The 26,955-nt window shown below is 39.2% G+C and overlaps 1 non-coding gene across 1 annotated transcript; it reads right to left on the bottom strand.

Annotated features, from left to right (window-relative positions):
• Positions 1 to 22,857: 22,857 nt before the first annotated feature.
• Positions 22,858 to 23,019, bottom strand: LOC116855828. The gene has a single exon (XR_004380452.1). It is a non-coding gene; the product is annotated as a U1 spliceosomal RNA (small nuclear RNA).
• Positions 23,020 to 26,955: the final 3,936 nt, after the last annotated feature.

Below are 26,955 nucleotides of genomic sequence, written 5' to 3'. Positions count from 1 at the left end.
CTTAAGGAGTTACTCAAAGTATGAGAAACTTCCATAAAATCTCAGAACTTTCCACAAATGTTGCCTCAACTGAAACACTGCTTTGCTGTGATAACATAACAAGCTCAACCTTTTCCACCAGTGGAAGCCATTCTTTTTCAAAGTCCCTTTCATTAATTGGGAAAGAGGAAAAATGGCTTCAGATGTTCCTTGCTCCAACTGTTCTACCGACAACTCATGACAGCTTTTTACCACTCTTGTTACCATTAGTTACAGGTCATACGCCCATTCCTGATGACTTTGATCATCCCTACCCAATCCCATTCTTATTCTTACTGACTTAACACCTAGTTCCCTGGCTACAAAATTCCTTGATTCCAATGCATCCACTAACACTTCACTTCGGTTATAAGATGGCACAGCCACACTTCGGATTTTATTTGTAAAATGGCTCCAAACTCATAAAATCTGGGTTTCCTCTATACATTTTCATTCCCTCACTTGTATTGAACTTTTTTAAAGAGAGATTGAGAGCAGTGTGGAAGCAGGGCGGGGGACGGGGGGGTACAGAGGGAGAGGGAGAGAGAATCTTAAGCAGGCTCCATGCCCAGCACAGAGCCCCATGTGTGGCTCCATCTCACGACCCTGAGATCATGACTTGAACCAAAATCAAGAGTCAGACGCCCAACTGGCTAAGCCACTCAGGCACCCCTGAACTCTCTTAACCTTCATTACGATCCCAGAACTTTGGATTATAGAGAAAACAAAACTAACTTTAAATATAAACTTTCATATGTACAGGCCATATGAATTCACAAGAGTTATTCCATAAACCTCAGGCTATTTCTTGGTATAGCAACACACTGGCATTGCCTGATACAACTCAACTCACATTCAACTCACCATTAAAAAATCCATCACAATATACAAAATGATAAAAATTGGCTATAACACTGTAAGCTAAAAATAAGAAGACCACATGACATTTCCAAGGGGAATTTCCACTAGCTGCATTGTCAGTCAAAATGGATTAAGAAACATTCTTGAACTATAAATCACATTTTCCACAATCTAAATAAAATATCATAAAAATGCCAAAAAAGGGAGGAAAAGCCTTTGCCTCTCTCTCATTATGTGTCTCCAACTCTGAGATACAAGGAATATAATAACGAGCAAAACAAATGACTATATTTCAATTATATCAGCCAAAGCCAGAATAAAAAATAGCCATGTTTTTTATTCTTCTATTTATTATTTCTTTTCTTTTTATATCTATTCAAGGACTACCATCTCTAGTGCTCAGTGCAGTAGAAAGCAGACAGGGTATCAGGAGGTATATTATATCCAATCATTTTTAGTTGCCTATGTATGTTTAAATAAAAACCCTATTGGAGATACAATTTTTCATCCCACATTATACCAGGGAAAAAAATTTCATCTTATGCCCTGGTAAATCATAGAACCCAACTGTTAAACCTAGATCTAACACCAGTGCCTACTTACGATCTCTCTATCAAATAAATAGAATAAAATCTTTAAAAAAATAGTTAACTGTACATACCAACCTTCCCATTATAAAATAAAAAGTTTAATCTATTTTTTAAAGATTATATTCCTATTTGTCACCAATGAATAAGTGGAATTTCAAATTAATAAAAATACCAATGACCATATCACACAAGAAATGAAATACTTAGGAATAAATCTAACAAAATATTAATTGGTTCTGTATATTGAAAATTATAAATCATCATTAAAAATCAAGGAAGATCTAAATAAATGGACAGATATACCACAGGAAAGGACTAGAAGAATCAATTTTTTAAAAGATTTACTTTTTTATTTTGGAGAGGCAGTGTACAAGCTGGAGGGGGTAAGGGAGAGGGAGAGAAAATCCCAAGCAGACTCCACTCCCACCATGGAGCCCAATGCAGGGCCTGATCTCACAACCCCAAGGTCGTTACGTGAGCCAAAATCAAGAGACACTCAACTGACTGTGCCACCCAGGTGCCCCTAGAAGATTCAATATTGTTAAGATACCAATTCTCTCCAATTTGATCTGTAGGTACAGTGCAACCCTAGTAGACAACCTAGCAAGCTATGTGGTAGATATTAACATGCTTCTTCTAAAAGTTGTATGGAAAAGCAAAGGAACTAGAATTGCCAAAACAATTCTGAAAAGGTGAGCAAAGTTGGAGGAGTCAAAATCATAATGAAACAAGTCAGTGTGGTGTTGGCAAAAAGAATATATTTATTATGATAAACTGATAGATGTTGGAGACATGAAGTCCAGTTTCCTCACCTTCCCAGACATATGAGGAAAGCCAAGAGAAACTCTTCATCGCCCTACCAGTCTCTGTGGCCACATGAGCGAGCCCAGGAGAGACCAGCAGAGCAATCCAGTAGAGACCAGGCAAAATTGCCTGCCCATAGAATTTTGAACTAATAAATGATTGTGTTTTAATTTGGGAAGGTGGTATCTTTAAATAGCAATAAATAACTGATATGCCACAGTAACTCCAATGCCAACTGGCAGTAGCACAATTATGCTGGAGGGAAAGCCAACACGAAAAGAAATGGTGGCAATCTTAGCAAACTACTTAAATATTTTACTTTTGCTTGTTGTGATGAGCATTGGGTGTTGTATGTAAATGATGAATCACTGAATTGTACTCCAGAAACCAATACTGCACGGTATGTTAACTAACTAAACTTTAAATTTAAAAAAAAAATTTTTAATAAATAAATAAACATTTTACTTTTGCAGATTTTATAAAAGTATATAATCATGTAATCATGTGAACATATTGTCCAGAACCTTGGAAGGGACATGGATAAGTGCAAACCCCTGGAAGGGACATGGTAAGTGCAAACCCTTGGAAGGGACATGGGTAAGTGCAAACATAAGCATCATTCAAGGTAAATTCATCTCTGGTAAGCATGATGCTCAATTCTGAAATACTAACATCCTCTTTAGTGCCATAGAGAATAAAGGAATGCCTGGTATAACCTCACTATATAGCCTTGTTCTAGATGTCTTGCTCATAGAATAACAGTATTTAATGTTTATTATGTGTCATACACTAAACTAAGCATTTAATTAAGATCATTTAATTCAGTCATCACAATAACCTCATAAGGTAGGGACTATAACAACACTCTTCAGATACAGAAACCGAAGATCACAGTGGTTGTTAACTGCCCAAAGTTACATGGTTATTAAATGTCAAGTTTGTATAAAGTCTGCGCTCTCAGTACCTAAGCTCTGTAATACAAGAAAGATTTAAAAAATAAAATTAAATGGAAGGAGAATATTTTATTTTTAGTTTTTATATATTTTTCCTATGACTGGCAGAGGATTTTCTAATATGTTTTCTAGATATAAAGAAAAACCATCTATGCTTACATTCATTTTAGAGATAACCACCTTACTGATCTCTCCCATAATCTTAAATTGATGCTCTAGGGTTATACCAGTAGATAAACATATCCTCTGGAAACAGAGATCAGTCCATGCATTCAATTCTATAGAAACAAATGGAAAATACATTAGAAATATTATAACTAATAGAGTTCATCGAAGTGAATACACAATACAAAATTTTTAACATAGTTTTCCTTAAAGCCAATAAAAAACAGTGAGAAAACATAACAGGGACATGTAATACTTAGAACAGAAATTAAATATATTGTACCCAGGAAAAATAGTGAAACATGCAAATCCAGCTTGAAAAAATTTCAAATATATAATCAGCCACATTTTTTAAAACTATGAATAAATAAACTTACATAATATTTCTTATATGTGAAGTCTGAATACTACAGAGTTGCCAGTTTTTTCCAAATGTTTGTATTAGTTTGACTCTAACACAATAAAAGCCTCAAAGTTGTTCCTTTATCATTTTTTCTACTTGAAATTTTTAGAGGTGATACATTCACAGGGTTCAACAAATCGAAGTATCACATGATGGATCAAAGAAACTATATATAAAAGCTAAAACTGCAAATAAAACTCTTAAAAGAAATCATGGGGAAAAACTTTCATTATATTGAATTTGGTAATAATTTCTCGAATATGACAGCAAAAGCACAGGCAACATAAGTAAAAATAAATTGGACTACTTCAAAATTAAAAACTGTGCACCAAAACACAATACAGTAAAAAGACAACCTATGATACGGGAGCAATATTTGTAAATCATATATCTGATGAAGGATTAAGCTTCAGAACACATAAAGAACTCCTACAACTCAATCACAACAACAAAAAGCCTGATTGAAAAATGGCAAAGGACTTGAATAAACATTTCTCCAAAGAAGATATGTAAATGGCTAACATGCACATGAAAAGATGTCCAACAGTACTAATCACTGGATAAATGCAAACAAAACCCCCAAGTAGATACCATCTCACACTCATTATGATGGCTACTGTCAAAAAAAGAAGATAGCAAGTGCTGATAAGGGCATGGAGAAATTACAAACCCTGTGTTCAGTCAGTACATAAAATGGCAGAACCATTATGAAAAATAGTATGGTGTTTCATCAAAAAATTCAAAGTAGAATTACCATATGATTCAACTATTTCATTTCTGCATATTTGCCCCAAAGCATTGAAAATAACGTCTTGAGGGGCGCCTGGGTGGCTCAATGGGTTGAGCCTCTGCCTTCGGCTCAAGTCATGATCTCAGGGTCCTGGGATCGAGCCCCACATCAGGCTCTCTGCTCAGAGGGGAGCCTGCTTCCCCCTCTTTCTCTGCCTGCCTCTCTGCCTACTTGTAATCTCTGTCTGTCGAATAAATAAATAAATAAAATTTAAAAAAAAAAAAAAAGAAGAAGAAGGTGCTGTGTCATGTCCCTCAGCCACATGAAGATGGCAGATGATGAGCTTGTATACGACGTCCACTGAGCTCTCTATTTCCTTGAGTCACTGTTGAAGAAGAACTGGCAGAACCTCTGTGTGTTACACATCAAGAAAGAGCACCCTGGGCAAGCTCCAGCACCCATACGTACTGAGGCACAGCTTACAAAACCCTAGTGCCAAAAAAAAAAAAAAAAAGGACAAATAATGTGTAGAAAAACTGTACAGCAGTAAGGATGGACTCCATTTGTTGGCTCACCCAGCACTGTCTCCATTCTGATCTTCTACTCAGGAATGCCCCTTTGACACTGTCTGGCCAATAAGATATAAATGGGAATCTGCTATAGTGTTCCTAGGAAAGCCTTTTTTCTTTTTTCTTTTTTTTTTTTAATTTAAAGATTTTATTTTTAAGTAATGTCTACACCCAATATGGGCTCAAACTAACAACTCTGAGATCATGAGATGCGTGGTCTACCAACTGAGCCAGCCAGATGCCCTGGAAAACATTCTTTTCCTTTCTTTCTCTTTCTTTCTTTCTTTTTCTTTCTTTCTTTCTTTTTTTTTTTTTTTTGAGAGAAAGTGAGTGAAAGTAGGGGTGGGGAGGGCAGAGAAGAGAAAGAGAAATAGAGAGAATGCCAAGCAGTTTCAGCCCCCAGCACGGAGTCCAGGACTCCATCCCACAACCTGGAGATGACAATCTGAGCCAAAATCCAGAGTCGGATACTTAACCATCTGAGCCACCCAGGCACCCCACATGTTTTCTTTTTTTCTCTCTCTCTTTTTTAAAGATTTTATTTATTTATGTACTTATTTGAGAGAGAGAGAGAGAGAGAGAGCACACACACGAGTGCAAGACTAGGGGAGGAGCATAGGGAGAGGGATAAGCAGACTCCACACTGCGGGGTAAAATCCTGAGATCATGACCTGAGCCAAAATCAAGAGTCAGATGCATAAGGGACTGAGTCCATCACCCACCCCCATGTTTTCTTGATCCAGATGTTGCCCCTTCCTTTTTTAGATCCATATCTAGGGAAAACTATCCTAAGGGAATAATCAGATAAATGTATACACATTTAGCTCATGATGCTCACCATTGTGTATTTATTGGAAATAATGTTCAATGATAAGAGAATAAATAAAAAGTAATAAGGAGGGGCGCCTGGGTGGCTCAGTGGGTTAAAGCCTCTGCCTTCGGCTCAGGTCATGATCCCAGGGTCCTGGGATCGAGCCCCGCATCAGGCTCTCTGCTCAGCAGGGAGCCTGCTTCCCTTCCTCTCTCTGCCTGCCTCTCTGCCTACCTGTGATCTCTGTCTGTCAAATAAATAAATAAAATCTTTAAAAAAAAAAAAGTAATAAGGAATTTCTGTTTTCATAAGATGGAATTTTTGTGGCCATTATGGGTAATGACTATTAAGAATTTTGATGACATGGAAATACTTAAAATATTAGGCGAAAAATCAAAGTGAGAAGCTATATACAATTTTTATAAACAATTTTATACATGCATATTCACATATATACACCCTCTAAAACTTAATTTAACTTATAAATGAGTATATATTATGACTCTTTTGAGGTAGGAATAATGATTATTCCTTAAGCATTATTTAAATGACTAGAGTTTCAGCTCTTCTCTCTTACATAAAGCACACTGATGATTTCTGATGTGTAGCCAGGACTGAGAATCTCCAATACACTCTTATAGGGGTGTGTATGTGTGTGTGCGTGTGTGTGTGTATGTATATAAGATTTATTTTTAAATGTAAGAACACTCCAAATGTTTGGGTTTTTTTTAGATTTTATCTATTTATTTATCCGACAGAGATCACAAGTAGGCAGAGAGGCAGGCAGAGAGAGAGAGGGAAGCAGGACCCCTGCCGAGCAGAGAACCCGACACGAGGCTCGATCCCAGGACCCTGGGACCATGACCTGAGCCAAATGCAGAGGCCTTAACCCACTGAGCCACCCAGGCACCCTGAGAACACTCCAAATGTTAAGACAGCTATAACTGGGTATAAAAGCCCCATTACAAGGCATTTTATATTTTTGTGTACTTTTATAATTTTCTACCCTGTAATCATTATTTTAATATAAATTTTTATTTTTAAATGTTTTTAGTACAAAAAATATTTTTAACTGTTTAAAAGGGAAGAAAATAATCCAAGTCCAAGCTAGACCTACACAGAGCTGGAGAAGCAGCTCAAACAACAAAACAAACTACCTGAGGGGTCTTGAACACCTGCCTTCCAACGGTGACACTGCCTGTTTACCAAGTTCCACTTGCAGATGAACATCTGCATGCCTGTTTGCTTACTCTTTCATTGGTCCCAACAGTGATATTAGGTTAATTTCCTGAGCCTTTCCAAAGACTACAAGTGTATGTTTACACACATATATTAAGTTTCTTCTATTCACATGTAACTTTTTCCCAATATGAGATAAATCCTTTCGCTGTCCCATGTTTTTGCCTTTGGGAGCCTATATTTTAAGATTCACAGAAAGCAGAGAACAAAAAATACATTGGGAAAGAGGAGTTAGCTTTTCAAGGAGTGGTAAAATGATCTATGTTCTTTCCATGCACCACCTCTCAGCTCCATTTCCATTTAGAAGATAAAATATAGCAGGAGAAACCGGACCCTTGACATTTTGCCAGCTGTTTTTCAAATATTTTGTGATTCTCAACTTCAAATTAAATGTTTTTATTTTAGAATAAGAATTTAAAACCATTCAAATGCCTCATTAGTTTCCACTGCAGAGTTGGTGATAATGATTAATCATGGTATCAACAGCTGTTACTCCCAAGGCAAAACTCCATCCATACCCAATTCATTTAATGACCACAGGAGTATGCCCTTTGTTTTCCTTAACTACACTACCTGAGAGTCTCACCATTTATTCCAAAGATCCGAGCCCCAGAGGAGTGAAGTTCATGGTGTACTTTTTGCCATTGACAGAATCAGAATATATACTGGATAGAATACATAATTTCTAAAATGAGCTTTGGGGATGAATTTATTAAAACACTGAGTTATGAGATGACTTGTGGGAAATCAAGGTAAGTCCATCATTACTGAACACAGAGCACAAACCAGAATTTCAAAAGGGAGGAAGAGATGATAAGAAACTACTACGCATGCCGAACAGACTTTGGATTCTATGCTGATTTATATAGCTCTCTAGAGCCACATAATTCAACTGGCTGTTTACTGGACTCTTCTGTTCTTTCTGGAAAGACGACTCTTGAGTTTTGGCATGTCTATATGACCAAAACTACCTAGCTTCTGAGGAAGGGTAAATTCAATTTAACAGACATATTACTTTAAGAAATAAGTACAATTTTCCAAACTTTCAAATCAGATACATAATCGATGTCACGTGAAGTCCAAACAGTTGCTGCTGTTTCCACAGCACAAGTCATGGGGACCACCAAGATTGTCTGAAGGCCATTTTTCAGAACTCTCTCAGAAGCCCAGCTACCCAACACTTGGCCGAGGTTTCTGATCTGACAAGCCTTAACATTTACCAAGGGGGTTATGAGACCAGCTCACCAGACAATCTTCCAGTGAGCTAAATTCAGTATGTCACCCACCCCTGATACACTTGCTTTCTGCCTAGTGTAAGGGCCTATTGAGCCAGAGCAGCCCCACCCCGGTTGAACTGCCATTTTGCTGTAAAGCTTAAACTGATTCCCCCCCCCACCCCGCCCAGGGGAACTTAGGTGGGTCAGTCCGGGTGGAGGTATTCGGTCAGTGGGGGCGCATACTGTCTCCTAGCTACCAAGGAGTAGGGGCCCCCGCCCTTTGGGAGCCTTTTGGCGCCAATCCTAACCAAGGTGTGATAGGCTGGTTCAAATGTCTACTGGGGTAAATTGTAATTCAGTCGGTCACCTAGCATCACTGTGGAGTTTCCTTTGTGTGTTATAATTTCATTGGCCACCTGTGTGTGGCCAGGCCCAACCACATGGCCTTTGCTCTATAAAAGTTAGTCTGCAAAGCAGGAAGGGGTCGTCCTCTCCGGAGGGGCGGCCCCGACCATTCTGTTAGATGGTCGGTATGATTCCTGATGCTTGGCGCGAAATAAAGCTTTGCTTGACCTTCGCTTTGTATCAGTCTCGCTCCTTTAATCACGGACCCATTATTGGGGTTCCCCAATTTTGGGGGGACCCAACACTAGGAAGCGTCTCTGGTAATCTCTGCATTCCTCTACTGCTCAGAGCTTCCTCCTTGCTGATCCCATTCCCACTGCCATCCTTTCTCCCAAACCTTTCACCTGTGCCCGCAGAAACCTCCATGCCATGGAAATTTTTTTTTACATTACCAACAGTTAATACTCCTCATGGACATTTCTTTTCTTGAACGCTTCATCCTTCTCTTGAATTCTTCACAAATCAGTGTTTCTCATACTCCAGTAACCCCCAAATTGTGTGTCGAATCAGTGTTCTCCTTACTCTTCAATGCTATTTGAAGATAGCCTTTCCTTTTTTTAAGATTATTTATCTATTGATTTATTTATTTGACAGAGAGAGAGAGAGAGAGAGAGATCACAAGTAGACAGAGAGGCAGGCACAGAGAGAGGGGGAAGTAGGCTCCCCACTGAGCAGAGAGCCTGACACAGGGCTCAACCCCAGCACCCTGAGATCATGACCCAAGCCGAAGGCAGAGGCCCAACCCACTGAGCCACCCAGGTGCCCCGAAGACATTCTTTCTTCCTCCTAAGGTAACACACCCTACTTTTCCTGTAAGTGATGAAGAAATACTGGTATGTGTTCATAATAAAAGGTATACTACAAAGTTCAGGAGAATGGTATAGCCTTCTTTTGAACATATTTACCATTTTTTATCATTCTATTAAGTTGTAAATTATATATTGTTTCTGTATTTTTTTAAAGATTTTTATTTATGTATTCATTTGAGAGAGAGAGAGAGAGTGAGGGCAAGAGAGAGGGCAAGAACACGAGCAGGGAGAGAAGCAGACTCTCTTTCTGTATTTTTTAATAGTTACACTAGACATTACAACATGCATCCTTCATTCACCAAAGTCTGATAATCAATAACTTTAACTCCCAGGACAATGCAAAGGCCTGAGAATCCTTTACTACACATACCCTTATTCCAATTTACATGTTCAACATTGTCATGTATTTTATTTCTCTAGATATCTAAATCCTGAACACCACAAGTTTTATTGTCGTTTTATACAGCGTCCATTTAAATAGACCACTTTTGTTGCTCTTCATTTCCTTCTATACCTCTGACATACATCCAGGGTCTTTTTCATGAATATCTATTAGATAGGGTCAATATCAGGAATATCTATTAGAATTCCCTTTTGTGTGATTAGTTAGTTTCTGTTTATCTAAAGATTTCTATGTATATTTTTTCTTATAGCCAAAGAATTCTTTCACTTTGTAGAGACTTCTAGGTTGGCTCTCATATTTTTCATCACCTTGTAGATATCAATCATCTGTTTTCTGCTTTCCATTGCTCCTTTTGAGATCTGTAAACCTAACTCCTTTAGTTAATCTGATTCTTTTCTCTAGCTGCTTTAGAAGATTTTCTATTTGATTTCTTTTATACAAATACTTGAAAAGATAATACCTGAGATTTTCTATAACTATAAAAAACATCAATATACAGAAATCCAGTGAATCCCATGCTGGATAACAAAAAAAAAGAAATATACATGTAGACATTTTATAAAGAAATTGCAAAATGCCACTTTTAAATTTTATTTATTTGAGAGAAAGAGAGAGCACAGTGGGAAGGGGCAGCAGGAGAGAGAGTGAGAGTCTTAAGCAGACTCCACACTGAGGGCGGAGCCTGACAGGGCTTGATCTTAGGACCCTGAGATCATGACCAGAGCCAAAACCAAGGGTAGGACTCTTAACCGACTGTGCCACCCAGGCATTTTCTCCATTTTACACTTATGATAGAACTCCTAGTCAGAGCCCTAAACTTAGCTTTTGATATATAAAGGATGTGTTTCTTTAGAAATCTCTTCACACAGTTAATAAATTCTGGCCATCATACTAGTATTTAACCAAAGACTCCAAAAAAAGTCAGTTGTAAAACTTTAAGCTCCTTGACTCCTTTGTTCTAGATAGAATCTGACTTGAGCTTGAACGGAACAACTTTTGGGCAACAAGATTTACAACAGATGAGAATACAACCCAGAATACTTCAAATGTAGTGATCCCAAAAATTTAATAATTGCCAAGGAGATGTAAAAAACAAATTGGTTTATTTTATCATTTATTTTATTTTATCTAAGCCCATGTCGCTCATGGGTACCCATCCAAGTGAGCAGTACAAGAAGAGGATAAAGCAGCCAGTTTAAAGTAGTCTATTCTCTTCTGATTTAAAATATTCTCTGCTGGGGCACCTGGGTAGCACAGTCAGTTAAGCATCTAACTTTTGATTTTGGCTCAGGTCTGATCTAAGGGTCATGGAATCAAGCCCTACATTGGGCTCTGCACTCAGCACAGAGGCTGCTTGAGTTTTTCTCTCCCTCTCCCTCCAGCCCTCCTGTCATGTGTGCTCCCTCTCTTAACTAATTTTTTTAAAAAATAAAAATAAAATATTCTCTTTCCATTTAAAATATCTCCTTTCCCCTTTTCCTGTTCCTCCTCCCAAAATGGAAGCTCGGGATTTGGTGGAAAGCTTAGATGTCCTCATTCAGTGTAGGTCAGGGCAAGGAATGGGCTTCAGAGGTTGCCACATTGAAATAAGACAACCACTCCAGAGTGAAATCTACAAAATGAATAGCCAGGTAGAGTGCTAAGATCCCAAAGGATCCAGAAGTTCCTATGTGCCCTCTGGAAAGATGCAGAATGTAGTTGATTAGTGAATTTGCCAAGGGATTGCTACAGGAGAGGCAAAGCAAAAACTGTAGTCGAGAACCTCTGGGCAGATAGCTCCAAGAGTAGTCACATGGAAGTCTTACTAGCCAGATCTCAGATGGTCAGAAGCACTGGCAAAGGTTTAGGAAAGGCCTACTCACATGGAAGCCAGCCAAAGTGCCCACCAATAATCCCCAGATCGAGAGAGCAGACCAGGAGTTTCATCAAAAGCAGAGCTCAGCCACAGAGGTCACTGAAGAGCCAGTGCAAAGCTATTCCCTACCCCATCACCAAACAGTTTTCCAGTCAACCACATCCAGACCCTATTTTGGGGAAGAACTGTGGTAAGGAAATCAGAGACTGAGCTTTTACCCCAAAGGCACAGTTTCAAAGAAAAGAGACTCTTATCCTGAAAAGAATGAGATATTTCTAATTGCTAAGTACACATTTAATTTTCTATCATTCATTGGAGTGTGAGTTGATGAAAATATTCAGATCACTTATAGAAAATTTTTAAAAAATGAGTTTTATAAAACTTAAACAGTGGCATATAAATTTCAACACCATTCCATATTTTTCAAATTTATTAAGACTTAAAAAATATTTTCTTATTTTTTTAACATTTTATTTATTCATATGAGAGAGAGAGAGAAAAAGAGGGCATGAGTGGGGCGAGGGGGAAGGAGAAGCAGACCCCTTGCTGAGTAGGACCCCAAGATCATGACCTGAGCTAGTCAGATACTTAACTGACTGAGCACCCAAGTGCCTCACAAAATATTTTCTAACAATTTCTTTCATTTTTCCCCCCAAAGCTACTGTTTTTCCTTTTTCATCCAGTTTTGTGCATTTATAATTTTTTTTAATTAAGGAGGCTCCATGCCCAATGTGGGGCTTGAACTTACAACCCCAAGATCAAGAGTCACATACTCTACTGAAAGAGCCAGCCAAGTGCCCCTATATTTACATTTTCACTCTTTCTTGATAAAGTTCAACTGGTGGGTCTATTATGTAATAAGGTTTGTTTTTAAGGAACTAGTTCCTAGATCATATATTTACTGTTTTTTTCTTATTCATTAATTAGTACTTCTCTCTTCATTTGTTCTATTTTCCTTAGGTTTATTTCATTGTTCTTTTCCCAAGATCTGAGTTCAATATTAATTTAATTGTTTCTTGTTTGATAATGAAAGTACTTAAGTGTATGAATTTTCTTCAAAGTCCGACTTTTTTTTAAGATTTTATTTTTAAGTAATCTCTACACTCAACATGGGGTTCCAACTCAAAATCCTGAGATCAAGAGTTGCATGCTCTACCAACTAAGCCAGCCAGGTCCCCCTTCTGAGTTCAACTTTTTAACATGAAGTGTATGAAGAAACATTTCATTTCCAGACACTTGAATCTTATTCGCACCTACATTTATAAAGAACAATATCAAAAATTTTTTGCATCATGAGCAAAGAACATGGTTTGTATTACTTTGAATTAATTCAGGTTTCTTTTTGACCTACTATATAGACAAAATCTATAAATATTTTAAAAGTGAGAAGAAAGTGCATCACCTGTTTGCTAGATATAGAGCTGAAGAAATGCATATCAATTAATCTTATTAATCCAACTTTTATTTCCCTGTAGCCTCACATATTTTTTGGTCCACTTTATCATTCAAGGATTAAGACAGATTATAATATTTTCCATTACTATAATACTTTCTATGTATTTTCTTCACACTCTTGAAAAGAACATTTTGGTTTATATATTTTAGCTATATATTCATGTCGGATTATATCCTTAAAGAACACAAGTGATATTTTTCTCTAAATTCAACTGTTTCTGGGGGCACCTCCTGGCTCAGTCAGGAAAACATGGGAATCTATATTTTTTTTCTTTTTAAAATTTCACTTATATATTTGAGAGACACAGAGCAAGAAAGAGCATGAGCTGGGTGAGGGGCAGAGGGAGAAGCAGACTCCCTGCTGAGCAGGGAGCCTGATGCAGGGCTCTATCCTGAGACTCCACAGGACTCCAGGAACTCCAGGACCATCACCTGAGCGGAAGGCAAATGCTTAACTAACTCAGCCACCCAGGCACCCAGAGCATGGGACTCTTGATCTCAGAGTTATGAGATCAATCCCCACATTGGGCAGAGACTACTTAAAAAAAAAAAAAAAAAAAAAATCTTTTTTTTTTAATAAATAAATTCAATTTTTTCTGTCATTATAAGTTTTTATTATTTTTTGCATGCCCTTTTTTGCATTTCTTTGCACAATTTTTTTTTTAAGTAAGCTGTAGGCCCAAAGTGGGGCTTAAACTTAAAATCCCAAGATCAAGGGACGCCTGGGTGGCTCAGTTGGTTAGGCGGCTGCCTTCGGCTCAGGTCATGGTCCCAGAGTCCTGGGATCGAGTCCCACATCGGCTCCTTGCTCGGCAGGGAACCTGCTTCTCGTCTGCCTCTGCCTGCCTCTCAGCCTACTTGTGATCTCTCTCTCTCTCTCTGACAAATAAATAAGTAAAATCTTAAAAAAAAAAAAAAATCCCAAGATCAAGGATCACATGCTTACTAACTGAACTAGTTAGGTGCCCTGTTTGTATATGCATTTTTAATTTTTGAGTCATTTTTCAAAATTATGGCCCCCACAGACAGCATATATGTGTGTATACATCTTTTTACTCGATCTGAGCATCTTTTCCTTTATTAGATAACTTTACCCCTTTTAAGTTATACATATATGAATGTTTCAGTGTAGACAGTAGGTCCTAATTCTTTTTTTTTTTTTTTAAAGAACTCTCTACATCCAACATGGGCCTTGAACTCACGACCCCATAATCAAGAACACACACTCTTCTGACTGAGGCAGCCAGGCACTCCAAGTAGGTCCTAATTCTGTATTATTCCACAACTTTTGTTTTTCATACTTCTTTCATTATGCAGTTTCTATTTACCTTGTTTGCTCCCATTGCCATCCTTTATTAAAGAAATTTGGAAGTTACAATTTGTTTTTTGTTTTTTTTCTTTAATCAATGATAATGTCTATGATTTTCAATAAATTCTTAAACATACATATATTTCAATCAATTAACTTTAGAACTAAACAGTACAGATTTGACACTCCTTAATTTTTGGTCATGCCCTACAATTTTTATATTGCTCTATTATTGCCAAATTATTATTTTCACATCATAGAGCTTTTGTTTCAATGATCCTAACAACTGCAATCTGTTCTGTGCTTTAAAAAAGAAACATGTCTGATTTACTGGACTTAATGTTGACAACTCACTATTTATAGCACATCTTCTCTAGTTATGCGTGATTACTTGTTTGGTCTTATCCTGGATTACAAATTCAAGTAATGTTTTTCAAATATCGCATTTTAATGACTTTCTGTTACTGCTGCACATTAAAGACAACTCGGCAAGATATACAATCCTAGGGTTACATCTTTCAGTCAATTACCAATCAAATGAAATATTTTTGAGTACTTACATTGTGCCAGGTACTAGGAAAACAAAAATGATCCCTGCCCTTATAGGAATGACTTTGAAAAAGTAATTTCAAAGGAGTTAAATATACAAAAAGTGGTATGCAGGAGCCTAAAGGAATATAAAATAGAGTAATTTAACCAAGTTTAGATTAAACCTACATTGAAGGGAGAGGGAAATAAATATTCTTGAAGAAATGAGATTTAAGTTGAGACTGAAGGATAGTTCAGAGTCAGCAGGTAAAAGATGAGAGAGAGAGAAAAATGGTAGAAAAACCAGGGATGATCCACAAAAGGCTTCATGTGGGGAGAGAGAGTAGTCCTCCCAGATGAAGTGATAAGGAGTAAGTTTATCTGTAGACAATTTTTTAAACTTTTAATTCATTCATTTATTTTTAAGCGGGGTGGAGAGGCAGAGGGAGATGGAGAGAATCATAAGCAGGCTCCACAGCCAGCGCAGACCTGACACAGGGCTCAATCTTACCATCCTGAGATCATGACCTGAGCCAAAATCAAGAGTCAGAGGTTTAACCAGTTGGGGCCACCCAGGTGCACCTGTAGAGAAATTAAAACAAAAAATAAAACCTACGAAAAGTCTACGTTTTATCAGCAGTATGAGTCAGCAATTCTAAACAGTATCAGTGATAAAACATTTCCCAGATTCCCAGTTTCAGCTAGGACACGTAAAGAGTTTGGAAGTTGTCACTCTGTACTTAGTACAAGAAAAAGTTGGGCAAACTGAAAATCAGTGACTTTTCTTGGACTCTTTAGAGAACTAAGGTTGCAGGACAAATCAGCACTCCGAATTCTGGAGAAACTGGCTCATTCAGGGACACGGCTGAAATCTGCCTAGGTGAAGCCGAAACTGTTAGAGCCGTTAGCTGCTAGAAGCATTGACATGGTTACACGGACAAGCTGCCGGGCTGTATGTGGGCCAGCATGAGAGTGAGAAATCCTGGGAGCTGCAGTCTTGAGGAGACTATCATGTTTTCACATTTTTACCTCCGGTAGCCCCACCAGTTTCTCAAAGTGAAGACCCAGGAAAGATCTTCTTGTGGTTGTGGAAGGATGTGCGGGGAAGAAAGGAAGATTATTGTATAGTCCAGAGCTTTCTCCCTAACGCAGCAGGCTACTCGCCAAGAGAAAAGACCATGGAACCTGGTATCCCATCTATAACAAAGGCAATTGTGTGACTCCAGCCCCATCCACCCTTCCTACCTCTTCCAAAAGAGGAAAAAAGCTAAGAAAAACTCGGGAAGGTCCTAACCTAGAGATGCGCTAAAAGCCCACTGAAAGGCTGAGGTTTAATCCCAAGATGACAGGATGTTCCCCTTTGCTGCACATCACACACACCCACAGGCCTCCCGTGTAATAACGGTGCATGACAGCTGGAAGAGCGGCAAGGTGCAGACTCTCTCCCATGAGGAGGTCTCCAGGAAGCCCAAACAGAACAGGGGAGGCTCCAAACAAGGCAGTAAAAGAGCTATGTCAGGGCTGACACCACATCCTGTTTCCAGATGCTGTTATCCTAAGAATGGGAGCTAGGCAAGCCTGTCCTTTCTCACCACTCTTATTTAACATTCGTCTCTGTCAGTTCAGGCTGTTATAACTAACGACCATAGGCTGGGTGGTTTATAGAAGAAACATTTATCTTTCATAGTTCTGAAGGCTGGGAAGTCTGAGAACAGGCTATCAGCATAGTAAGATTCTTGGTAAGGACCCTCTTCCTGGTTATATCCTTACATAGCCTTTCCTTGGTACATACAAGCAGAAAAAGAGATGCTGTGCCTTTTCTTCTTTTATAAGGACATTAATCTTATAAGGGCCCCACCCTCATAACCGAATGTGCTTATTACTTCCCAAAGACCTCACCTCCAAATACAATCTCACTGGGGATTAGTGTTTCAACATATGAATCTGGGGAAGACACAAATATTCAAGTCATAGCAATATTATATTGGAAGTCCTGGCTACTACAATAAAACAAGAAATGGAAATAAAATGCACGCAGACTGGAAAGGAAGAAATAAAATGATTTTTGTTTGCAAATGACATGATTGCCTACGTAGAAAATCCAAAAAAACCCCAAATTTCTGGAACTGCAGGCACACCTCAGAGATGTTTCAGATTCAGTCCCAAGCCATTGCAGTAAGGTAAATATGACAATAAAACAAGTCAAATGATTTTTTTTTTTCGTTTCCCAGCGCATATGAAGTGATGTTTGCACCAAACTATAGTTAAGTATACAATAGCATTATGTCTAAAAGAACAATGTACATGCATTAATTAAAACATACGCTATTGCTGGGGTTCCTGGGTGGTTCAGTCAGTTGACAGTCCAACTCTTTTCTTCTTTTTTAAGATTTTATTAATTTATTTGTCGCAGACAGAGATAGAGAGAGAGCACAAAGTAGGGGAGCACCAGGCAGAGGGAGGAGCAGACTCCCTGCTGAGCAAGGAGCCTGATGTGGGATTCGATCCCAGGACCCTGGGATCATGATCTGAGCCAAAGGCAGACACTCTACTGACAGCCACCCAGCATCTCAAGTGTCTGACTCTTGATTTTGGTTCAGGTTGTTATCTCAGGGTGGTTAAGATCAGGCCCCACACTGGGCTCCACACTCAGTGCAGGATCTGCTTGTCCTTCTCCCTTCCACTCTGACCTGTTATTTATTTAAATAAGTAAGACCTCAGGGCGCCTGGGTGGCACAGTCGGTGCCTGCTGCTCCTCTGCCTGCTGCTCTCCCTGCTTGTGCTCTCATTCTTGGACAAATTAATAAATAAAATCTTTAAAAATAAAATTTAAAAGACTCAATATTGTTAAGATACTAATTCTTAGAATATAATCTATAGATTCAATGCAATTCCAACCTAAATCTCTTCAAGCTATTTGGTAGATAGTGACAAAATGATCACTGAACACATAATGATGTGCTGTATGTTGGCTAATGTAATTTAAATTTAAAAAGATAAAGTTTACATAGAAAAACAAAAGATCTAGAATCACCAACATAATACTGAAAAACAAAGTTGGAGAACTCACAATACCTGATTTCAAGGCTTACAGTAAAACTACAGTAATCAAGACGATATGGTATCTGTTCAAAAAAAAAAAAAAGACACATAGAGCAATAGAATAGATCAAAGAGCCCAGAAACCAGAAATACACCGATACAATATTGTCAACTCATCTTGACAACAGAATGTTAAAGAAAAATTATTCATGACACTCGTTAAAGACAGCAAGACATTATCTGAGGGGGACTATTGCATCAGGATTTGCAGAGCGGAGAGAGCTCAGTCTGAATTCTGATTACAGTAAGAACAAGAGGAGATTTATAGCCAAGGAGCAGGTGGGAGTAACAGGACGGAAACTTACGAAAAGGAAACATCAAGGAAAAGGAGGATTCTTGCTAAAGGCAGGTCATGGTGATAAGATACTGAGGTGGGAGATGAGAATTTGATGAGTTATCAAGAGTGATTACTACTAAGAATGGAGATTCGCTCCAAACTGATAAGATTCTTGCTAAAACTGAACTGAGCATGCCAAGGACAAGCCTAGTAGAATAAAGGGTCAAGAGGAGCCTGACTAAGGTTCGGTTAAGGAAAGAAGCTTTGTCAGAAGTAAAGACAACGGAATGAAAAAAATAAATAAGTCTTCCAACAAATGCTACTGTAGGGGCGCCTGGGTGGTTCAGTGGGTTAAAGCCTCTGCCTTCGGCTCAGGTCGTGATCTCAGAGTCCTGGGATCGAGCCCCGCTCAGGCTCTCTGCTCAGCAGGGAGCCTGCTTCCTCCTCTCTCTCTCTGCCTCTCTGCCTACTTGTAATCTCTGTCTGTCAAATGAATAAATAAAATCTTTAAAAAAAAAATGCTACTGCAATAACTGAATGTCCATATGCAAAAAGGGTGGGGGAGGAACTGGATTCAGAACTTACATATTTCACAAAAATTAATTCAAGATAAATCATAAACTTAAATGAGAAATACAAAACCAGAAAACTCCTACAAGATAACACAGGAAAAAATCTCAGTGACCTTAGATTTGTCAATGGATTTTTACAACACAAAAGCATCATCCATTTAAAAACTGATAAACTGGATTCTATTAAGATTTTTTAAAAGTCTTCTGAAGAACAGCTGTATGTTGTGGTGCCTGGGTGGCTCAGTGGGTTAAACCTCTGCCTTCAGCTCAGGTCATGATCTCGGGGTCCTCGGATCAAGCCCCATATCAGCCTCTCTGCTCAGCAGGGAGCCTGCTTCCCCCATCTCTTTTTCTCTGCCTACTTGTGATCTCTCTCTTTCTCAAATAAATAAGTAAATAAAATCTTTTAAAAAAATAAAAATAAAAGAACTGTATATCAACCAAAACCTACACATGAACAAATAAATTCATATGATGGTGCTATAAAATGACCAATAAAACAATCAAATCTTTGGAAAATCTGATAATAAATCCAAGAAAATAAGCATATAAAGAGAAAAGCATTGAACATGAGAAAGATATAACCACAGGTACACTGATTTTTAAAATTTAAGAGATCACCTTTGTAATTTTCTAATATTAAATGTCTGAAAATAAAAACGAGGGGCGGGGCACCTGGGTGGCTCAGTGGGTTAAGCCTCTGCCTTCGGCTCAGGTCATGATCTCAGGGTCCTGGGATCGAGCCCCGCATCGGGTTCTCTGCTCGGCAGTGAGCCTGCTTCCCCCTCTCTCTGCCTGCCTCTCTGTCTACTTGTGCTCTCTCTCTCTCTCTGTCAAATAAATAAATAAATAAAATCTTTGAAAAAAAAAAAAAAAAAAAAAAAAACGAGGGGCAACTGGGTGCCTTAGTTGCTTAAGTGTCTGCCTTCAGCTTGGGTCATGATTCCAGGGTCCTGGGATTGAGCCCTGAATCCGGCTCCCTGCTTAGCAGGGAATCTGCTTCTCTTTCTTCTTCTGTCTCTATCCCCCAGCTTGGGCTCTCTCTCTTTTTCAAATAAAAAAATAAAATCTTTAAAAAAAGAAAAGAAAAATGAAACAGGTAGTTCCCTTCAAAGAAAAATCAGTCAAAATTAAGAGAGGAAGAGAGTTCATTAAATATATTGTCATAGATAGATAGATTATCATAAAATAAACAGAAAAATTAACCATAAGACTTACTCCTCTGTGACCAAAAGCACCCAGGCCTAGAGAGTTTTATGGGCAATTTCAGTCCAACAAAAAGACATAATTATTCCTATGTCATTTAAACTCCCCCAGAGAATAAAGTACAATGAATGACTTCTGTTTCATCCTAAGAGGTTTCTGCAACCATGATACAAAAACGTGCCAAGGATACCGCAAAATAGAAAAGAAAGCCAACCTTAGGTATGGCTATAAATACAAAATCCTAAAAAGAAAGCCAACATTACTTATGGCTATAAATACAAAATCCTAAAAAAAAAAAGACAGGTAAATTGAATTTACCAATGTATTAAAAAGATAACACCTCATGACCAAGTAAGATTTATTCCAGGAACACAAGGATGGTTCCACATTAGGAAATCCATTATTGTGGCTTAATACATTAATAAAGAGTTGTTTGGTTATTTTGGTTACATGGGTATTTTGATAGATGCCAAAAGACATTTGATATAAATATAATATCCATTCTTATAGATATTAATATACATTATCAAAACTTACACAGGGGAGAGCAGGAACACAAAATGAATAATATCTATAGGAGTGAAATTATAAAAGTTCACTGTGAAACTTCAGGTTTTGATGTATTTCTATAGTTTTATTTTTTCCCCAATGAACTTGTATTACTTTTTGTAACAATAATGACAAAAATAACCTTGCATGAAGCACTGAACTACAAGTTACACAGAAAATAATGCACAAGTTTCTTTAGGCAGTTGTGGTTTATATTAAGTACTAATAAAGACATAATAATGTTCAGAGAATGAAGAGAGAAAATATGTAACAGAATATAAAAAAAAAACCTATTTTAAAAAATACATGAGCAGGGCGCCTGGGTGGTGCAGTTCCTTGTGTCCAACTCTTGGTTTCAGCTCAGATGGTGAGCTCAGGGTCCCTGGACCGAGCCCCACATGGAGCTCTGCCCGCAGGATGGAGTCTGCTTAAGATTCTCTGTCCCTTTGCCACCCCCCAAAATAAATAAATTAAAAAACCATGTAAAAAAATACAGAGAGACCACGAGCCATTTTAAGCAGCTTTAACAATTACGAGACCTCTATTGGCTATAAAATACTACAAAAACAAAATAAAATTGCTGGTTTCTGAAAGACACTGTTAAGAGACTCAAAAGATAAGCCTCAGACTGAGAAAAAAATATTTGTAAAACACATATATAAGAAAGGACTTATATCGAAAATATATAACTCTTAACATGCAACAAGAAAAGGACTCAATTTTTTAAATGGGCAAGAGATTTGGACACCACACCAAAGAAGATAAACAGATGGTAAATGAGGACAAGAAAGGATGTTCAACACGATCTGCCTTTGGGGAAGTACACATTAAGACCACAGTGCCATTCCACCACACACCTATACCACGGCTAAAATCCAAAACACTGACAATATCAAATGCTGTTAAGAATGTGGAGCCACAGGAACACTTATTCTTTGCTGATGGGAATGCAAAATGGTGAAACCATTTTGGAAGACAATTTGGAAATTTCTTATAAAGCTAAACATTCTATTATATGATCTAACAACTGTGCTCCCAGGTGTTTACCCAACTAATCTGAAAAACTTTGTCAACACTAAACCCTACCCAAGAATATTTATAGCACCTTGTTCATAATTGCCAAAACTGGAAGCAAACAAGATCTCCTTCAATAGGTGAATAAACTACGCTACATCCGTATAATGGAATATTATTTAAAGATAAAAATAAATGAGCCATCAAATCATGAAAAGACATGGAGGAACGTTAATGTATATTGCTAAGTGAAAGAAGCCATTTTGAAAAAGCCGCATGCTGTATGATTTCAACTGTATGACATTCTCGAAGAAATTATGGAGACAGTAAGAAGATCAGTAGTTGCCACAGATTCAGAGATGAGGAGAAGGGCTAAATGGATGAAGTACAAAGGATTATTCTCCCGGCAATGGAGCTGTTCTCTATGATATTATAACTACGATATCTAACACTATGTATTTGACAAAATTCATGGAACTTCATAGCATAAAGAGTGAATCTTAATGTATGAAAATTTAAAGGAAAATCATTTAGAAGGGGGAGAGAGCCTAGAATAAAATGTGTGTATGTATACACATGTACAGGTACACACACACACACACACATACACACACACACACACTTTTTTTTTTTTAAAGAGAAATCAATTGATAGGGAGAGTGCATGCATACACCTGTAGGTGCTCGGAGGCAGTAAGAGAGAGAATCCTAAGCAGGCTCCATGGCCAGCTCAGAGCCACACAGGGCTTGATCTCATGACCCCGAGATCACAACCTGAACTGAAATCAAGAGTCGGACACTCAACCAAATGAGCCACTCAGGCACCCCAGATTTTGACAAAATAGTCTAATTGTATTACAAGTTAACAAACAGCCTCACTAATGGAGGGGAATGGTGTTGATCTATGTAACTTTGGAAATGAGTAGTCTGCAAGACTAAAGTCAAAAGAAACTATCCACAGCACCATACTCTAATTGATAATATTAATTCCCATTGGGGGTTAATTTTTTTTTCCCAGGGGAGAACACGAACAGTCCCCCCCTACCATAAATCATGCAGTTGAGTTTCCCACATTTGGGGAAATCACTGGGGTCGGCATATCCTGACTGCAATGGACGAGACTCACCCTGGGAAAACCACTTTTGTGACCATGATATCTCCGTCACCAGGTAAGTATGGGGGGGGGTAATTTTTGATACTGCTACTTATATACTAGAATCAATGCATTGGAATTGAAGTAAATGTAGGTGACGGGGGCGGGGAGCCAGTTTTCTCACTGTTGAAATGGGAGTTTACAAATAAGCAAGGGAAGGAGATCCACGTAATAATGGACTAGGGTTGGAGAGAATGAACTTATGTTTAGCTTAATGAATAGTTACGTATAGGAATATTTACAGATTATGTATATACACTGGTTAGTATATATACTTGATCTGTCAGTGGGGTAATGACACCCCAGTATCAAAAAGTACACCTAGCATTCAGATCTTGGATCTTAATACTATTCTCTAATAAAAGGAACCAGGGTCCCTGGGAGAAACAGCTGAATCTAGAACTGGGGGAGGAAATATCTGAGATGAACCTGGCCTATCTTTCAGTGTGAGAAAACAAGAAGTTCTAAAAACAAAGAAACAAAAATCACAATGATGAGGGTATGTATAAAGGAACACAGGAGCCAACTGAAAGAGCTCCCAATGACCAAAGGTGGTACAATTTAAGCAACAACATAAAATAGTAATGGATTATAACCCAAAGTATAAAATAAATATCCATGACCAAAATGGATATTAAAAAAACTGACCGACTGACTGAATAGATGGTGGAGAGGAGACAAATCTCCTGTGTAGAAGAATTCCAAATAATTTATGTAGATACTCTGTCTTATGGAAGTGAAGCAGAGATCTATACTCCTTAAGTATGAGCTCTGTAAAGTGACTTAGTTTCCACAGACTATAGTAATGGAAAGATGGAAAGAGGGGTGATGAGAGGAAGAAACTTACAGTGGAGATACTTGACAAACAGCTACTCAGCCAAAGTTGCTAGAAAGTATTTTTTTAAAGATTTACTTATTTATTTGGGGGCGAGAAAGAGGTGGGGGGAGAGGCAGAGGGAGAGAAACTCAAGCAACCACCCGCTAAGCATGAAGCCAAAGGCAGGACTCCATCCCACAACCCATGAGATCATGACCTGAGCCGAAATCCCAAGCCAGACGCTCAACTAACTGAGCCATCCAGGTGCCCCTAGAAAGTATTTCTAACATAATGTAATGGAAAAGGTAATTTTTCTCTGTGGTTTTGCTCCCCAACATCTGCAAACTCAATCTAATCATGAAAAAAACATCAGACAAACCCCAAGTGAGGAATAGTCTACATAATATCTGGCCACTACTCCTCAATACTGTCAAAGTTATCAAAATTCTTTGATGGAAAATGGAAAGTCTGAGAAATCATCACATCCAAGAAGAGCCTAAGGAGACACGATGCTTAAATGTAATGTGCCGTGGATAGAGTCCTGCAACAGAAGTGCATTAGGTAAAAACTAAGGAATCTGAATAAGGGGCTCCTGGGTGGCTCAGTGGGTTAAGCCTCTGCCTTCAGCTTGGGTTATGATCTCAGGGTCCTGGGATCAAGTCCCGCATCAGGCTCTACTCAGCAGGGAGCCTGTTTCCCCCTCTCTCTGTGCCTACCTCTCTGCCTACTTGTGATCTCTGTCCGTCAAATGAATAAATAAAATCTTAAAAAAAAAAAAGAAAGAAAGAAAAAAAAAGAAATCTGAATAAGCATGCACTTCAATTAATAATAATGTATCAAATAAGCTGATACCCCAAAAGGACCTACCCATCCCAGGGTGTAGGATGTGGCCCAGCCCTCCCACAGAATTTCACCCACATTCTACTTGCCTGATATGTAGGGAATCCCAAGCCTTAAAATTTAGGGTTGTCGTCAACTAAGAATACCCCCAAATGATCCCCCAAACACTCCCTGTGGCAGAGGCACATGGAAATCCTCTGGAGGAAGGGGACACCACCCCAGCCTGAAGGTATTGCAAGATACTTGTTAAAGTATGTGTAGAGCTGCTTTTAGGCAACAAATAGAATGAGCAATGGAAACTTGATCAAGGCTAAAGGGCCCAGAGTGACCACCTAGCTGAAAAGTGGCCCATCAGGTGATACTTTGAGGTGCAGTATCTACAGGCCCTAACTGACCAATGGGCTACTTAAAACCAGGCACAGTTACCAAAAAAAGGTAAAATTCCATACTCCTCATTCCTCCTCACCTTCCCCCTTTATGAACAACCCCCACCCACAGCCTCCTTGCAGATAGTCTCTCTTTTGCAGTCCTGCCCCACCCCCTTGCAGTATGCCCCATGTTTCTATCGCCTTTGTTCTGCCTCAGGTGAATCCTCTGACCACTTGAGCTTTTGACTCAGGACAAAGGGCAAGAACAAACAAGAAAACAGAGAGCAAAGAGATACACAAAATTTCAGTTAAGAGCGTGAGTCAACACAGACTATAAAAGTTATGCTTATAGGGCGCCTGGCTCAGTGGGTTAAGCCTCTGCCTTCAGCTCAGGTCATGATCTCAGGGCCCTGAGATCAAGCCCCGCATCAGGCTCTCTGCTCAGCGGGGAGCCTGCTTCCCCCTCTCTCTCTGCCTGCCTCTCTGCCTACTTGTGATTTCTGTCAAATAAATAAAATATTTTTTTTTAAAGGTATGCTTACAATGCTTAAAATGATATTTTTTAAAAAAAGGAAATCCCACTTCTGGTCAGTGTAGTAAACAGAGACCAATTTACTCTCCTGCCTGAACAACCAAAGGTTTCAAATAAATGAAACCATGGTTATAAAGACACTAGACGTCAGACTACAAAGGACAGTAACCCTGAAAGACAGTCAAGAGAAAACGTTTTCTCCAAAACTGTCCCAGCTCGTTTCCCTGGAAGTTACCAGGTCTGCTCTGCAGAGCCTGCTGGACTCTGTGAGTTGAGGAGATGGAAAGGAGGGTTGTGAAAAATGAAATGGCTAAAGTGGGCCAAAGTACCAGGGATTGCATAGAGAGAAAACTTAAAAGTTTATCTGCAGGGATATAAAATAAAATTTAAAAAAAAAATATATCAGTGTTGGTTCATTAATTATAACAAAAGTACCATACAATGTAAGATGTTAATAACAGGGAAAGCTGCGTGTAGAGTGCATGGGAATTCTCTACTTCTACTTATAATTTTTCTAAATTTTTCTAAAACTAATAATAAATAATAAAGTTCTAAATAATAAAGTTTACTTTATAAAAGCATCAAGCAGGGGCGCCTGGGTGGCTCAGAAGCCTCTGCCTTTGGCTCAGGTCATGATCACAGGGTCCTCGGATAGAGCCCCGCATCCGGCTCTCTGCTCAGCGGGGAGCCTGCCTCCCTTTCCCCCTCTGCCTGCTTCTCTGCATACTTGTGATCTCTGTCAAATAAATAAATAAAATCTTTTAAAAATTAAAAAAAAAATAAAAAATAAAAGCACTGAGCAGACCCATGGACCTGTCTCTGGCTTCTCCAGAGTCTGGACGGCACCGACCCAGGGACGCCCCTTCTTCCCGCCTCCCACCAGCCTCCAACCTCTTCTCCAGGCGCAGCCTCCAGAACCCCCTTCTCCGCGATCCTCTGCCCCCCGCGAGCAGCCAGCAGAGTATCTTGAGCTTCCACCTCGTCGCCATGGACCACGAGCTCCCGGGTTCACCGGAAGGGTCCCACCGCCTGCTCCCCAGCACCTGCGGGCCTCGTGCCCACCTGTCTCAGGGCTTCCACTCGACCGCAGCGACGGGGTGGCTCCCGAGGGCGTGGGTCACACCCTGCAGGCCGGAGCAAGCACGGTCCCAGGGCAGGACCCGACCAGACCCTCTGGACCTGCGGGCCGCGGGCCGCCGACTTCCGGAAGGCCACTTCCGGCACGAGCAGGTGCTGCTCATCAGGAAGACGCCCTGCACCTGACTCCTCTTCCGCCTGCGGGGGCAGATTTCTCCTCCAGAGGCCCCCCTCCGGCACGGCTAGGAGCCCCCAGAGCCCAGCAGCCTCAGGGGGGACCCCGCTGGCCTCTCCCCCCCGCCCGGAGCCAGGGCTTCTGCCTGATC

The sequence above is a fragment of the Lontra canadensis genome, unplaced genomic scaffold (assembly GCF_010015895.1).
Source record: "Lontra canadensis isolate GAN:19392208 unplaced genomic scaffold, GSC_riverotter_1.0 scaffold106, whole genome shotgun sequence".
Classification (NCBI taxonomy): domain Eukaryota; kingdom Metazoa; phylum Chordata; class Mammalia; order Carnivora; family Mustelidae; genus Lontra; species Lontra canadensis.
This window is presented reverse-complemented; position numbering and strand designations above follow the sequence as displayed.